This window comes from Triticum aestivum, chromosome 5D, assembly GCF_018294505.1.
Source record: "Triticum aestivum cultivar Chinese Spring chromosome 5D, IWGSC CS RefSeq v2.1, whole genome shotgun sequence".
NCBI classification, from domain to species: Eukaryota; Viridiplantae; Streptophyta; class Magnoliopsida; order Poales; family Poaceae; genus Triticum; species Triticum aestivum.
Genome location: NC_057808.1, coordinates 249151619 through 249169398, shown reverse-complemented (window position 1 = coordinate 249169398; position 17780 = coordinate 249151619).

Below are 17780 nucleotides of genomic sequence, written 5' to 3'. Positions count from 1 at the left end.
GAGGATTGTGATCCTCTTCGGAGGTAGAAGTAAATGGCTTGTTGAGAAGCTCTGCGGGAGTAGACAAAGAGGTGTTGGCTACCGGTGCTGGTGTGGCTGTTGTTCTCGACCTTTGGCCTCGGTGATTTAGGCTGGCTCATTTTTCTATTTTTCTTTTGTGTGTATCATTGTTAGTCTATAAGCTGGGCCAACATCTTGTATCTTGCCGTTTCGTGTCTATTACTCCCTTCGTCCCATAATATAAGAGCGTTTTTGACACTACATTAGTGTAAAAAAACGCTCTTATATTATGGGACGGAGGGAGTATTTTTTTGTAAGTTGTTTATTAATTCAAAGCCGGGCTAGATTCAAACTTTTTCTCAGGCTCGACCCACGCCTTTTCTCTAAAGAAAGGCTGAACAAAGTTCAGGACTGCAACTTAGTTGAACAAAATATGCAAATGAAGAGAAGACAAATTGCATAACAAGAACATAATGATCGACTACCTTACGATGGGTACCAACATGACAAAACAAATGCCATTTTCTCCTATAACTGAACGGAAAGAAAAAAAAAACTGGTCACCGAACCGAATCAGACGTTTATCGTTGAATCCAAACTGTCGTTTTCTGAAAACTTCCCCATGCATGAAAAGCATGGAAAAGCTGGCAAGAAGAACATGGACTGCGCATAGTCAGTTCTGTACCTAACCGGCTAACCGTGCTCATTAGTTTCATGTTGCCGGACTTGTAGATAATTTCATATCTTTGACTTTAGGGTCATGTTCTGTAGAAAAAGCCTGTCGTAAATATTGTTTGTCAAACATGCATACTGTAGTAAATTTGACTGCGTGCATGTCTTCATGAGGACGTGAGCATACTATATTTGAAAGTAAACATGGCATACTGTGCTCTATCAAGGTGATATGTGCCCCGCTAAAAGAAGGTTATATATAAGGGCATCTCCTACGCGAACCCTTAAACCGCTCGCAACCGCCTCGACCATATTTTTCGGACGTGTTTTGGCATCTAATGTGGACCTGTATCGATCCTTAGGCCGGCCGAAAATGTTCTTTCCCGCAAACCGGAGATAAATTGGGTGGCTTTGAGGGCGTCCGGACCGCTGCCACGCCCGCTTCTAACTACACTGGCCCACCAAACCCACCTGCCTCATTCGCACTTTTCATCAAACGTCGACGCCGCTTGCCGCGCCGCATTCATACCAGCCCAAAGTATGCAACGGCCGGCATTGATGCCGCGCGATGTAACCGGACTTGAGGGTGACGTTGACGGATGCGACCTCTCGGGCGCTGTCGCTTTAATGCGACGCCGCATCCTGAGAAACCAACTCTAGCCGCTGCGCCGCATAGAAGCGGGTTGACCACCCGTGCGCGTGGCCGTGACCACGGCTATTTAAGACGCGCGCCGGCGATGCACATCCACACCTCCTCCTCTTTGTGCCGCTCCTCTCCGAGCCCCCAAAATTCCAGCGGCGATGCCAAAGTCGTGGTTCTCCGTGCCGGCAGGCGGTGGCGGTGGCAGTTCTTCTTTGGGCAGATTTTGGCGCCACCGTCGTTGCTCTCAGGGCCCCTAGGCATCCACGGCGGCTGGCTCCTCCAGCAAGGATGAGATTGTCATCTCCTCCGGCGACGAGGAGGACCAGATGCCGCAACAACGGCCCGAGCAGCGGCCTTGCCTCCTCGCGGAGGCCGCTCTGACGGACGATGATGGAGCATTTGCTCCGTCACATGGGCCCGGTGCCACCATCGCCGGTGCGCGTCAAGGAGGAGCCACCATCCCCGCCACGCTTTCACCGTTGGAGGGACAACAAGGACAGTTACGACAATGCGCAGGGCAGGGCGGCCACGCCTACGAGATGGTCGTCCGGTATATGGTTTAGTTATTTTAAAAGTTTTTAGTTAAATGGTCGAAATATCGACTTTTTATGTAAATTATGTCTGAACTTGAATGAAATCGGTCAAGTTTGTTTAAATTTCATCCGATTTGTTTGAACTTGGTTTGAAATGTATGCATATAGTGTTGGATGGCCGGCTCCCGCATCTGTGTCCGCAGACTGGTCCACCTGTTCGCGGACGGATGCGGGAGAAAATTTAGGGGTCAGCGTTGGAGAGGCCCTAAGTATGGTATCAGAAAACACAGGTTATACAAGAGCGTCTCTAACCGTCCCTTATATTTCATCCAATAAATTTCCCCTATCCTTCGATATCCCCTAAAACTTGAGAGATTAAACTTATATATATATATATATATATATATATATATATATATATATATATATATATATATATATATATATATAGTTTTTTTCCAAACGTTCGCATACAAATTCCATTTGAACATATATTTTCACATCCTATTAATCCAAAACTTGCGATTTCAAATACGCACAATTCAAATACATACCAAATTCAATGTTTTTAAATTCCAACACACCATACGGTCTGAATGAACTAATAATCCAAATAAAAAATGGTCAAAGCACAAGAATCAAGTATTATAAAGTTGCCAATGGTGCTCAACAAGATCATCTTAGAATTAGTTGTGAGTTTATTGGTTCTCGATCCTTGGTCTGCTTAAGGAATGCTTAGATCATGTTTGGGTGATGCTATGGTTCCACCATCCACAATTGTAGATGAACCCCAAGTTCTTGCTCCTTCCTCTCACCCTCGATGATCGCATTTTGCAACATAACACACGTTTCCATGATCTTCCGTAGTGCTTCCAATACTTAGCAGGGTCACAAACAATTGTAAAGCATTTTTAAGCACACCAAAAGCTCTCCCAACATACTTTCTCATAGATTCTTGACACGTAGTGAAGGGAGTTCTCTTGTTGCCTTGGGAACATTAGATCGTCTTCACAAATGTGGCTCGTGGAGTATAGATATCATCGGCAATGTAGTAGCCCATGTTGTACTCATGGCAATTGACAACATAGTTGCAAGATGGAACTTCACCAACAACAAGTCCTGCAAATAGAGATCTCTAGCGAACACTGAGGTCACTATGTGATCCAGGCATCCTTAAGTATGAATGTCAAATCCACATATCTTGTAATGCAACTGCATCAAGAATGATGATCGGATCATGACAATACCCTTTGAACTGACCTTGCCATGCCACATGACAATTCTTCCATGTCCAATGCATACAATCAATGTATCCCAACATCCCTGGCCAACCTCTCTCTTCACTTTCTGCCAAAAGCCTTTTTGTATCTTCATCTATGGGTGCCCTCAAGTACTCATGTCCAAAGACCTCGACCACGGCTTGGGTGAATCACTCCACACAGTCGAGGATGATACTTCCCCAATGCAGACACAATCATCATTGGTGTCAGTCGGGCATCCGTGTGCAAGCACTTGCGCGCCCGTGGTAATCTTCAAGAATGGACTTGCAGTGAGTTCTCCCACAACATTCCTTCTTAGTTTGAACCAAGGACCATGGTTCTCAACAACTCTTGCAATGGTGTTGAAGATATGTGGTGCGTCCAAAATCACCGATGAAAATACTTCTCCTGATATGTTGCATTCAGCGCAAAGTAATTCCGCACTAGATCGTCATGAGCGTTTACCCTGTGTCCATGAATCCAGATGTGTCCAATCTGAGAACCAAGCCCTGGTCTCCTAAAATCCTCCTCTCAAATGATCGCGGAAAAGGCCATCTCAAAATCATCATCTTCTTCTTTCTACTCCGACGATGAATCGTCGAAGTAATTCTCCTAAATCTCACATTGGAGCGTTCCATGATCAATTGGGGACCATAAATGATGAAAACACAGAGAAAAAGGAAACAAAATAACTGTCGGGGGCAATTAGCAGAATATCTTGCGCCTGGAGGAGGTCCACGCCACAATGGTTGGCTTCTAATAGTATATACTAGATCACTGATGGCGCGCGTTGCTGCGCCCGTCTATTTTGGCTCATAGTTGGTTAGGGATATAACGTAATTTGTGGATTTGCAAGCATTGATTTGAAATATTACGCTTTCCTATAGATTATGTTTTCTTGTTTTTTGAAAATAATGGTTTGTAACTAAAGGGGAAACTGATTGTTCCTATAGCTCTTAGTATTTAACCAACCTTCATTTCGGTCAACATTACAACTTGCATGAAACATAATCTTACATATAAATGTTTGCAGTGCCCTAAGCCAATCTATCCATGGTAAAAAAATGATGGCTATGCACAATTTGTTTCAAGAATACAAGCTTGTATGCAGTTGTATACGAACATGGAATTAAACATAATATAGAGGCAGCATCACAGTAAATGCTTGGAAAATAGATTGTATTGAAGCATACAACAAACTGGAGAAGATGCAGACCTCAAATAGGCACCAGAAACACTGTACAAAAACTTATATAAGTATGGATACATCAGATGGGACACAGGGTAGGAGAAGTATAATCATATAGTTTCAAAGAAGATCAAGAATATTGATTATTACATCAAAAGGACGACACAATACATACTTACATATCATATTGTTCGTGTTAATACAAATAATAATATCTTCTAACATAATAATGTAATTTGGACAAAAAATAGTTTCTTTATACAAATTCCAATTGCACTACAATATTTTTTTCATTACGTGATTTCATCTAGAGTATATTGCCTAATTATTTGAAATGAAGTACTATTTTTTTCTAATCCTACATAGACCTGGAGCATCATTCTGAAACACCAAGGAACACACACATCTTGTCGGGGGATGAACCCCAAGCAGGCAACGGAACCCGGATCCTTTTCCAAAACAACGGGAACAGCATCGCCCCTCAATCCGGCTCGCACTTGACCGGGTCGCTCAACCCAGCCAAGCCCACCGACCCGGCCAAGCTCTCCAACCCGGCCAGACTCCTCAACTCGGCCCCAACAACCAAGCTCAAGACTTCCCCAACAAGCCAGCACCACCCTTGGCATGTTCTCCAACCCGGCCGAGGGTCAGCGGCCGTCCCATCCTAGCCGTACGATGGGACGAGTCTCCACCAACTGATGACCGAAGCCACAGTGCCCCGCCCATGCCTCTGGTCAGCCGGACGAGGCAATAATGCCCCCCACCTACCCGCTGACCAGGGCTGGCGTGGCAACAGTGCACCCTCGTCACCCATGACGCCAGCAAGCGGCGACCTGAAGGAGCGCCACTGTAGCCGACTCGACTCACCCACGCCCTGACGATCGACAAGACAGCACGCAGCGTCCCAAGGCGCACGGGGCCCGCGCCCGGTGAACCCGGCGAAACCTGGTACCCGGCGGGTCCCAGCATCGGGTTCCCGGACACTGACAACCTGGCCCTACGGCCTTGTAACATTACCCTTGTACCCCTTGGGGGTTGACCTATAAAACCCCCCAGGAGCCCTCATGCATACGGGCAATGCAATACACTAACCCATCCACCCACTCACACACCTAGCAAGCAACACCCGAGGAGAGGGAGCAGCCTAAGCCTTGGTCCGCCCTCCTTCTTCCTCCATACAGCTCCAGGAGCAACTCTGTACTGTAACATATAAACCACACTCGGCAGGACTAGGGGTGTTATCTCTCTGGAGAGCCCCGAACCTGGGTATGTCTTGCGTCCCGCGCTCGCTCATGCCAACCTCGCCTCTGGAGCCCACCAGTGCCCTCGAGCCTCCTCCTATCTTTAGCCATCCCTTGACATTTGACATGCGCCCACCACGACAGTTGGCGCCCAACGTGGGGAAGCTCGAGGTCCTGGCCGGGAGCATGCTTCAGACGGGGCTCTTCTCCGACTCCGACGAGCCCGTCACGCTGGCGGACGACGTCATCGATGCCCTCACCGCCTCCTTCGCCACGCTGCGCATCTCTGATGCGCCTACGGACGACGAGTACCCCAGCGAGGTACTTAGATTTTCTGACTCCCCGCTCTGCATCAACGACGGCGCTCCCGCCGGGGCGATGGACCTCTGCATGGAGGTTTTCGTCACCGACACCGGCCTCCTCCTCATCGAGCGTGGCAAGGAAGGCCGCGGCGGATAGGGCCGGCTCGCCCAAACCGCTGCGCGCCATGATGCAGAGCCTCCGCGTTCCCATCGGCATCGACATCGACGCCTCCAACATTGCCGAGGCCCGGACTCGTCTCAACGAGGATCGCTAGCGCCTGCTGGACCTCACCGAGACACTCGCCGCCACGCAGCATCGCCTCGACTCCACTCAGCTGGAGCGCGACGCCGCCTATGGTTTCACACCTACCGCGCCCGAGCCGAGCCGGGTCGCCGACGTGCGAGCCCGGGGTGGCACTATCGGGCGCGCCTTCGGCGCTCTCCCTCCCGTCTATGAGACTCCCGTGAAGAACATGTGCGCTGCCCATGCGGCCGCGGTCGGCCTGGATCAGCTCGCGGGCGAGGAGCTGCAAGATCGCCTCAAAAGGGTGAACGACCTCCTCGTCGCGGCCAACGCGCAGCAGGACCGCCTCAACCAGCTCGCCAAGCCAGCCGGATCCGGCTCCGTCCGAGTCGCTGTACCCGGCAACAACCAGCATACGGTGTCTTCACCACCCGGCGAGGCGCACTCCGGCCGCACCCGGACCCGGCGCAACTGTTGGAAATATGCCCTAGAGGCAATAATAAATGGTTATTATTATATTTCTTTTTTCATGGTAATTGTCTATTGTTCATGCTATAATTGTATTGTCCGGAAATCGTAATACATGTGTGAATACATAGACTACATCGTGTCCCTAGTAAGCCTCTAGTTGACTAGCTCGTTGATCAACAGATAGTCATGGTTTCCTGACTATGGACATTGGATGTCATTGATAATGGGATCACATCATTAGGAGAATGATGTGATGGACAAGACCCAATCCTAAGCATAGCATAAAAGATCATGTAGTTTCGTTTGCTAGAGCTTTTGCAATGTCAAGTATCTTTTCCTTAGACCATGAGATCGTGCAACTCCCGGATACCGTAGGAGTGCTTTGGGTGTGCCAAACGTCACAACGTAACTGGGTGACTATAAAGGTGCACTACGGGTATCTCCGAAAGTGTCTATTGGGTTGGCATGGATCGAGACTGGGATTTGTCACTCCGTGTGGCGGAGAGGTATCTCTGGGCCCACTCGGTAATGCATCATCATAATGAGCTCTATGTGACTAAGGCGTTAGTCACGGGATCATGCATTGCGGTACGAGTAAAGAGACTTGTCGGTAACGAGATTGAACAAGGTATTGGGATACCGACGATCGAATCTCGGGCAAGTAACATACCGATTGACAAAGGGAATTGCATACGGGATTGATTGAATCCTCGACACCGTGGTTCATCCGATGAGATCATCGTGGAACATGTGGGAGCCAACATGGGTATCCAGATCCCGCTGTTGGTTATTGACCGGAGAGGCGTCTCGGTCATGTCTGCATGTCTCCCGAACCCGTAGGGTCTACACACTTAAGGTTCGGTGACGCTAGGGTTGTAGAGATATGTGTATGCGGAAACCCGAAAGTTTTTTGGAGTCCCGGATGAGATCCCGGACATCACGAGAGGTTTCGGAATGGTCCGGAGGTGAAGAATTATATATAGGAAGTCAAGTTTCGGCCACCGGGAAAGTTTCGGGGGTTACCGGTATTGTACCGGGACCACCGGAAGGGTCCCGGGGGTCCACCGGGTGGGGCCACCTATCCCGGAGGGCCCCATGGGCTGAAGTGGGAAGGGAACCAGCCCCTAGTGGGCTGGGTGCCCCCCCATGGGCCTCCCCCCATGCGCCTAGGGTTGGGAACCCTAGGGTGGGGGGGCTTCCCACTTGCCTTGGGGGGCAAGTCACCCCCCTTGGCCGCCGCCCCTTGCCCTAGATGGCTTGTGGCCGGCGCCCCCCCTCCCAGGGGGCCTATATAAAGGGGGGGAGGGAGAGAAGCAACCTACAGCCTTGGGCGCCTCCCTCCTCCCCTGCAACACCTCTCTCTCTCGTATAAGCTCGGCGAAGCCCTGCCGGCATCCCGCTACATCCACCACCACGCCATCGTGCTGCTGGATCTCCATCAACCTCTCCTTCCCCCTTGCTAGATCAAGAAGGAGGAGACATCGCTGCACCGTACGTGTGTTGAACGCGGAGGTGCCGTCCGTTCGGCACTCGGTCATCGGTGATTTGGATCACGGCGAGTACGACTCTGTCATCCACGTTCATTGGAACGCTTCCGCTCGCGATCTACAAGGGTATGTAGATGCACTCCTTTCCCCTCATTGCTAGTATACTCCATAGATGCATCTTGGTGAGCGTAGGAAATTTTTTAAATTATGCTACGATTCCCAACAGTGGTATCAGAGCCAGGCCTATGCGTAGTTACTATGCACGAGTAGAACACAAAGCAGTTGTGGGCGTTGAGTTTGCCAATTCTTCTTGCCGCTACTAGTCTTTTCTTGTTTCGGCGGCATTGTAGGATGAAGCGGCCCGGACCGACCTTACACGTACGCTTACATGAGACATGTTCCACCGATTGACATGCACTAGTTGCATAAGGTGGCTAGCGGGTGTCTGTCTCTCCTACTTTAGTCAGAACGTATTCGATGAAAAGGGTCCTTATGAAGGGTAAATAGAAATTGGCAAATCACGTTGTGGTCATGTAAGAAACGTTCTTGCTAGAAACCTTCAAACCACGTAAAAACTTGCAACAACAATTAGAGGACGTCTAACTTGTTTTTGCAGCATGTGTTATGTGATGTGATATGGCCAGAAGATGTGATGAATGATATATGTGATGTATGAGATTGATCATATTCTTGTAATAGGAATCACGACTTGCATGTCGATGAGTATGACAACCGGCAGGAGCCATAGGAGTTGTCTTTATTATTTTGCATGACCTGCATGTCATTGAATAACGCCATGTAAATTACTTTACTTTGTTGCTAAACGCGTTAGCCATAGAAGTGGAAGTAATCGTTGGCGTGACGACTTCATGAAGACAGAATGATGGAGATCATGATGATGGAGATCATGGTGTCATGCCGGTGACGAAGATGATCATGGTGCCCTGAAGATGGAGATCAAAGGAGCATAATGATATTGGCCATATCATGTCACTATTTGATTGCATGTGATGTTTATCATGTTTTTGCATCTTATTTGCTTAGAACGACAGTAGTAAGTAAGATGATCCCTTATAATAATTTCAAGAAAGTGTTCCCCCTAACTGTGCACCGTTGCGAAGGTTCGTTGTTTCGAAGCACCACGTGATGATCGGGTGTGATAGATTCTAACGTTCGAATACAACGGGTGTTGACGAGCCTAGCATGTACAGACATGGCCTCGGAACACACGCAATACACTTAGGTTGACTTGACGAGCCTAGCATGTACAGACATGGCCTCGGAACACGGAGGACCGAAAGGTCGAGCATGAGTCATATAGAAGATACGATCAACATGGAGATGTTCACCGATATTGACTAGTCCATCTCACGTGATGATCGGACACGGCCTAGTTAAACTCGGATCATGTTTTCACTTAGATGACTAGAGGGATGTCTATCTAAGTGGGAGTTCATTAAATAATTTGATTAGATGAACTTAATTATCATGAACTTAGTCTAAAATCTTTACACTATGTGTTGTAGATCAAATGGCCAACGTTGTCCTCAATTTCAACGCGTTCCTAGAGAAAACCAAGCTGAAAGATGATGGCAGCAACTATACGGACTGGGTCCGGAACCTGAGGATCATCCTCATAGTAGCCAAGAAAGATTATGTCTTAGAAGCACCGCTAGGTGAAGCACCAATCCCAGAAAACCAAGACGTTATGAACGCTTGGTAGCAGCGTGCTGATGATTACTCCCTCGTTCAGTGCGGCATGCTTTACAGCTTAGAACCGGGTCTCCAAAAGTGTTTTGAGAAACATGGAGCATATGAGATGTTCGAGGAGCTGAAACTGGTTTTTCAAGCTCATGCCCGGGTCGAGAGATATGATGTCTCCGACAAGTTCTTCAGCTGTAAAATGGAGGAGAATAGTTCTGTAAGTGAGCACATACTCAGAATGTCTGGGTTGCACAACCGCTTGACTCAGCTGGGAGTTAATCTCCCGGATGACGCGGTCATTGACTGAATCCTTCAGTCGCTTCCACCAAGCTTCAAGAGCTTTGTGATGAACTACAATATGCAGGGGATGGAAAAGACCATTCCTGAGCTATATTCGATGCTGAAATCAGCGGAGGTGGAAATCAGAAAAGAACATCAAGTGCTGATGGTGAATAAAACCACTAAGTTCAAGAAGGGCAAGGGTAAGAACTTCAAGAAGGACGGCAAGGGAGTTGCCGCGCGCGGTAAACCAGTTACTGGGAAGAAGTCAAAGAATGGACCCAAGCCCGAGACTGAGTGCTTTTATTGCAAGGGAAGTGGTCACTGGAAGCGGAACTGCCCCAAATACTTAGCGGACAAGAAGAAGGCCGGCAACACCAAAGGTATATGTGATATACATGTAATTGATGTGTACCTTACCAGTACTCGTAGTAGCTCCTGGGTATTTGATACCGGTGCGGTTGCTCATATTTGTAACTCAAAACAGGAACTACGGAATAAACGGAGACTGGCGAAGGACGAGGTGACGATGCGCGTCGGGAATGGTTCCAAGGTCGATGTGATCGCCGTCGGCACGCTACCTCTGCATCTACCCACGGGATTAGTTTTAAACCTCAATAATTGTTATTTAGTGCCAGCTTTGAGCATGAACATTGTATCAGGATCTCGTTTAATTCGAGATGGCTACTCATTTAAATCCAAGAATAATGGTTGTTCTATTTATTTGAGACATATGTTTTATGGTCATGCCCCGCTGGTCAATGGTTTATTTTTGATGAATCTCGAACGTGATGTTACACATGTTCATAGTGTGAATACCAAAAGATGTAAAGTTGATAACGATAGTCCCACATACTTGTGGCACTGCCGCCTTGGTCACATTGGTGTCAAGCGCATGAAGAAGCTCCATGCAGATGGACTTTTGGAGTCTCTTGATTACGAATCATTTGACACGTGCGAACCATGCCTCATGGGTAAGATGACCAAGACTCCGTTCTCCGGAACAATGGAGCGAGCAACCAACTTATTGGAAATCATACATACCGATGTGTGTGGTCCAATGAGTGTTGAGGCTCGCGGAGGATATCGTTATGTTCTCACTCTCACTAATGATTTAAGTAGATATGGGTATGTCTACCTAATGAAACACAAGTCTGAAACCTTTGAAAAGTTCAAGGAATTTCAGAGTGAAGTTGAGAATCAACGTGACAGGAAAATAAAATTCTTACGATCAGATCGTGGTGGAGAATATTTAAGTCACGAATTTGGTACACACTTAAGGAAATGTGGAATAGTTTCACAACTCACGCCGCCTGGAACACCTCAGAGAAATGGTGTGTCCGAACGTCGTAATCGCACTCTATTGGATATGGTGCGATCTATGATGTCTCTTACCGATTTACCGCTCTCATTTTGGGGCTATGCTTTAGAGACTGCCGCATTCACTTTAAATAGGGCTCCGTCGAAATCCGTTGAGACGACACCGTATGAATTATGGTTTGGGAAGAAACCTAAGTTGTCGTTTCTAAAAGTTTGGGGATGTGATGCTTATGTCAAGAAACTTCAACCTGAAAAGCTCGAACCCAAGTCAGAAAAATGCGTCTTCATAGGATACCCTAAGGAAACTATTGGGTATACCTTCTACCTCAGATCCGAAGGCAAGATCTTCGTTGCCAAGAACGGGTCCTTTCTGGAGAAGGAGTTTCTCTCGAAAGAATTGAGTGGGAGGAAAGTGGAACTTGATGAGGTGATAGTCACCCCTTCCGAACCGGAAAGTAGCGCAGCGCGGGAAGATGTTCCTGTGGTGCCTACACCGACTGGGGAGGAAGTTAATGATGATGATCATGAAGCTTCGGATCAAGTTACTACTGAACTTCGTAGGTCCACAAGGACACGTTCCGCACCAGAGTGGTACGGCAACCCTGTCCTGGAAATCATGTTGTTAGACAACGGTGAACCTTCGAACTATGAAGAAGCGATGGCGGGCCAGGATTCCGACAAATGGCTAGAAGCCATGAAATCCGAGATAGGATCCATGTATGAAAACGAAGTATGGACTTTGACTGACTTGCCCGATGATCGGCGAGCCATAGAAAATAAATGGATCTTTAAGAAGAAGACGGACGCGGATGGTAATGTGACCATCTATAAGGCTCGACTTGTCGCTAAGGGTTATCGACAAGTTCAAGGGGTTGACTACGATGAGACTTTCTCACCCGTAGCGAAGCTGAAGTCCGTCCGAATCATGTTAGCAATTGCCGCATACTATGATTATGAGATATGGCAGATGGACGTCAAAACGGCATTCCTTAACGGCTTCCTTAAGGAAGAGTTGTATATGATGCAGCCGGAAGGTTTTGTCGATCCTAAGAATGCTAACAAAGTATGCAAGCTCCAGTGCTCAATCTATGGGCTGGTGCAAGCATCTTGGAGTTGGAACATTCGCTTTGATGAGATGATCAAAGCGTTTGGGTTTACACAGACTTATGGAGAAGCCTGTGTTTACAAGAAAGTGAGTGGGAGCTCTGTAGCATTTCTCATATTATATGTGGATGACATACTATTGATGGGAAATGATATAGAATTCTTGGAAAGTATAAAGGCCTATTTGAATAAGTGTTTTTCAATGAAGGACCTTGGAGAAGCTGCTTATATATTAGGCATCAAGATCTATAGAGATAGATCAAGACGCCTCATTGGTCTTTCACAGAGTACATACCTTGACAAGATATTGAAGAAGTTCAATATGGATCAGTCCAAGAAGGGGTTCTTGCCTGTATTGCAAGGTGTGCAATTGAGCACGGCTCAATGCCCGACCACGGCAGAAGATATAGAAAAGATGAGTGTCATCCCCTATGCCTCGGTCATAGGGTATATTATGTATGCCATGCTGTGTACCAGACCTGATGTAAACCTTGCCGTAAGTTTGGTAGGAAGGTACCAAAGTAATCCCGGCATGGAACACTGGACAGCGGTCAAGAATATCCTGAAGTACCTGAAGAGGACTAAGGATATGTTTCTCGTTTATGGAGGTGATGAAGAGCTCGTCGTAAAGGGTTACGTCGACGCTAGCTTTGACATAGATCTGGATGACTCGAAGTCACAGACCGGATACGTGTATATTTTGAATGGAGGAGCAGTAAGCTGGTGCAGTTGCAAGCAAAGCGTCGTGGCGGGATCTACATGTGAAGCGGAGTACATGGCAGCCTCGGAGGCAGCACAGGAAGCAGTCTGGATGAAGGAGTTCATTACCGACCTAGGGGTGATTCCCAATGCGTCGGGCCCGATGACTCTCTTCTGTGACAAGTCACCCGGAGGGCCCCATGGGCTGAAGTGGGAAGGGAACCAGCCCCTAGTGGGCTGGGCGCCCCCCCATGGGCATCCCCCCATGCGCCTAGGGTTGGGAACCCTAGGGTGGGGGGGGCTTCCCACTTGCCTTGGGGGGCAAGTCACCCCCCTTGGCCGCCGCCCCTTGCCCTAGATGGCTTGTGGCCGGCGCCCCCCCTCCCAGGGGGCCTATATAAAGGGGGGGAGGGAGAGAAGCAACCTACAGCCTTGGGCGCCTCCCTCCTCCCCTGCAACACCTCTCTCTCTCGTATAAGCTCGGCGAAGCCCTGCCGGCATCCCGCTACATCCACCACCACGCCGTCGTGCTGCTGGATCTCCATCAACCTCTCCTTCCCCCTTGGTGGATCAAGAAGGAGGAGACGTCGTTGCACCGTACGTGTGTTGAACGCGGAGGTGCCGTCCGTTCGGCACTCGGTCATCGGTGATTTGGATCACGGCGAGTACGACTCTGTCATCCACGTTCATTGGAACGCTTCTGCTCGCGATCTACAAGGGTATGTAGATGCACTCCTTTCCCCTCGTTGCTAGTATACTCCATAGATGCATCTTGGTGAGCGTAGGAAAAATTTTAAATTATGCTACGATTCCCAACAGCAACCCAACCCCGACGGCTGCCGGCGGCTTGGGCGATGAGCCGGCCTCCGAGGCCCGGCGCCGCCTCGACCCCCTGCTCCAACCCGGCCGACGTCCGACTACGGTCGACCCGGCCCCCCGCGGTGCGGTCTCCGAGCATCTGGGCCCGCGCGCCGTCGACGACACCGAGGCCCGTCACCGCCTCGACCGACTCGCTCTTTCCCAGGAGCTGGAGGAGATCGGCCCGGTCGGGCCTGCATGCTTCGGGCCACGCATCCGGGGCGAGCCCTTTACTAAAGGGTTCACGCTCCCCTGCGACACCCCCAAGTACAACGACACCGTGAAGCCGGAGGACTGGCTCACCGACTACACCACCGCCATCGGCATCGCCGGCGGTAACCACCGCCTCGCCGTGCGCTACGCGCCTCTCATGCTCCAGGGGTCGCCCCGCACCTGGTTGAACAGTCTGCCGGCTGGCAGCATCAACACGTGGGTCGACTTCGAGCAAGCCTTCATGCGCAACTTCACCGGCACCTACAAATGACCCGGCCGCCCTAGTCAGCTTGCCATGTGCGTGCAGGGGCCGGCGGAAACTGGCCGCGAATATCTCGCACGCTGGACCGAGCTCCGGAACAGTTGCAAGGGTGTCCACGAAGTCCAGGCAATCCAGTACTTCGTCAACAGGTGCCGGGATGGCACCCTCCTCAAGCACAAGCTCTTGCGCTCCGAGCCGGCCACCATGGCCGCGCTCATGGTGACGGCGGATAAGTACGCCAACGCCGACTCCGCCATGAAGATCCAGGTGGCACTGGATGAAGCCGGCAAAGCTAAGCCGGTTCCCCCTCCGAAGCTAGCCAGCGAAGGAAGCCGGCAGCAGCACAACCAGCAGAACAACAAGCGCAAGGTCGATCAACCGGCCCAGCTCTACGACAACCGGCTCGTTGCGGCCGCCGAGCAGGCGCCCGCGACCGACCCGGCCGCCAAACGCCAGAACACCGGCAAAACGACATGGCAGCCCGCCATGAGCTTCGAGGAGATGCTCGACACTCCCTGCAAGCACCACAGCAGCGTAAGGCCGTCCACGCACACGCTCCGACTCTGGGAGCAGGGCAGCCGCCTCCACCACCGCCTCCAGCCGGCGGCGTGATGCGCGACGACCCCTACCCGGCTCAGAACGCGACCTACGTCGTCTTGACCAGTCTCGGCGACGACAAGCGCAGCGAGCGCCTCCTTCAGTAGGAGGTGAACACCGTCATCCCAGCCAAGACGGAATACATGCATTGGTCGGAACGCCCGGTCACCTGGACCCGGGAGGACCACCCGGCCATCATGCCGAACCCGGGTGGTTACGCCCTCATCCTCGACCCCACCATCGTCGTGCCCCGGCGCACGTGCAAGTTCTCCCGGGTTCTCGTCGACGGCGGCAGCAGCATCAACATCCTCTACCGCGACACCCTAACCAAGCTCGGCCTTGAGGCCAAAGACCTGGAGCCGACCTGGACGATCTTCCACGGCATCGTTCCCGGCCTCTCCTGCTCTCTGATCGGTCGGATCCGGCTCGACGTCCTGTTCGGCGATAGCAGCCACTTCCGACACGAGCCTATCTGGTTCGAGGTGGTGGACCTGTCCAGCGCGTACCATGCACTGCTGGGCCGGCCCACGCTCGCCAAGTTCATGGCGGCCCCCCACTACGCCTACTTGAAGATGAAGCTACCGGGTCCGAAGGGCCTCATCACCGTCACCGGCGACTACCGCAAGTCCCTGGACTGCGCCCGAGATGGCGCCAAGCTAGCCGAGTCGCTGGTCGTAGCCGAGGAGCGGTGCCAACTCGACTGGATCGTCGCCTTGGCCCAAGAGGCGTCGGCCGCGCAGGTCCCGGCTAAGGAGCCGGCCGACGAGGCCGCGTTCAAGCCCTCCAAGGAAACCAAGAAGGTGAAGCTGAACCCGGAAGACCCCAGCTGTAGCAAGTACGTTGTCGTGGGCACCCGCCTCGACAGCAAATAGGAAGGCGAGCTCGTCGACTTCCTCCGTGAGAATCGGGATATCTTTGCATGGACCCCAAAGGACATGCCGGGTATCCCGAGGAAGTACGCCGAGCACAAACTCCACATCCGCAAGGACGCCAAGCCTGTCCGTCAACCCCTACGATGCTTTTACTAAGAGAAGAGAAGGACCATCCGTGAAGAATTTGCCAAGCTTTTGGCGGCCAGCTTCGTCATGGAAGTGTTTCACCCCGAGTGGCTGGCCAAACCAATCCTCGTCCTGAAGAAGAACAAGACCTGGCGCATGTGTATCGACTACACCAGCCTGAACAAGGCCTGCCCCAAAGACCCGTTCGCCCTCCCGCGAATCGACCAAGTCATTGACTCCACCGCCGGGTGTGAGCTCCTGTCCTTCCTGGATGCTTACTCCGGCTATCATCAGATCAAGCTGGACCCAGCTGACGCCCTGAAGACGTCCTTCATCACGCCCTTTGGGGCGTATTGCTACATCACCATGTCGTTCGGCCTGAAGAACGTCAGCGCCACTTTCCAGCGCTGCATGCAGAAATGCTTGCTGCCACAACTCGACCGCAATATCCACGTTTACGTGGACGACATCATGGTGAAGACCATGAAGCACCTCACGCTCCTCGACGATTTGAAGGAGACCTTCGCCAACCTGCACGAGTACAAGGTCAAGCTCAACCCGGAAAAATGCGTTTTCGGCGTCCCGGCCGGAAAGCTACTCGGCTTCCTTGTCTCGAAGCGCGGCATTGAGGCGAACCCGGAGAAGATCAAGGCCATCGAGCACATACGCAAGCCGTCTCGGCTGCGCGATGTCCAGAAATTCACCGACTGCTTGGCCTCGGTCAGCCGGTTCCTTAGCCGGCTGGGCGAGAGGGCGCTGCCCCTGTATCAGCTGATGAAGAAGACAACGTCGTTCGAATGGAACGACCAGGCGGATGAGGCTTTCCGGGATCTCAAGCGCATGCTCTCCACCGCACCAGTCCTGGCCGCACCGGCCAAGAAGGAGCCGTTGTTGCTCTATATCGCCACAACCTCGCGGTCGGTCAGCACGTTGATGGTGGTCGAGCGACCAGAGAAGGACAAGGTCCAAGCCATCCAACGTCCCGTCTACTACCTGAGCGAGGTGCTCTTCGCCTCGAAGCAGAACTACCCGCACTACCAGAAGATGGGTTACGGCGTGTACTTCACCGCCAAGAAGTTGAAGTAGTACTTCCAAGAGCATGTCGTCACCGTGGTCAGCACGGCCCCTCTCGGTGAAATCATCGGGTGCCGGGATGCCTCTGGCCGGGTCGCCAAGTGGGCGCTCGAGCTAGCCGGCCACACCATCCTTTACGAGCCCCGCACCACGATCAAGTCCCAGGCTCTGGCTGACTTCCTCGTCGACTGGACCGAGACCCATTACCTGCCGCCGCCACTGGACTCGACGCACTGGCGCATGCACTTCGATGGCTCGAAGATGCGACTCGGCCTGGGGGCCGGAATCGTGTTGTCCTCCCCCAAGGGAGACCGGCTCAAATATGCACTGCAGATCCACTTCGTCGCCTCCAACAACGTCGCCGAGTATGAAGCCCTTGTGCACGGCCTCCGGCTCGCCAAGGAACTCGGCATCCGGTGCATCCTATGCTTCGGCGACTCGGACCTGGTTGTGCAGCAGTGCTCCGGCGAGTGGGACGCCCACGACTCCAACATGGCAAGCTACCGCTTCCTCGTCCAAAAGCAATCTGGATTCTTCGCGGGTTGTGAGTTCCTCCACGTCCCGCGCGCAGAGAATGAGGCGGCCGACACACTCGCCAAGATCGCCTCGTCCCGACGGTCCATTCCGTCCG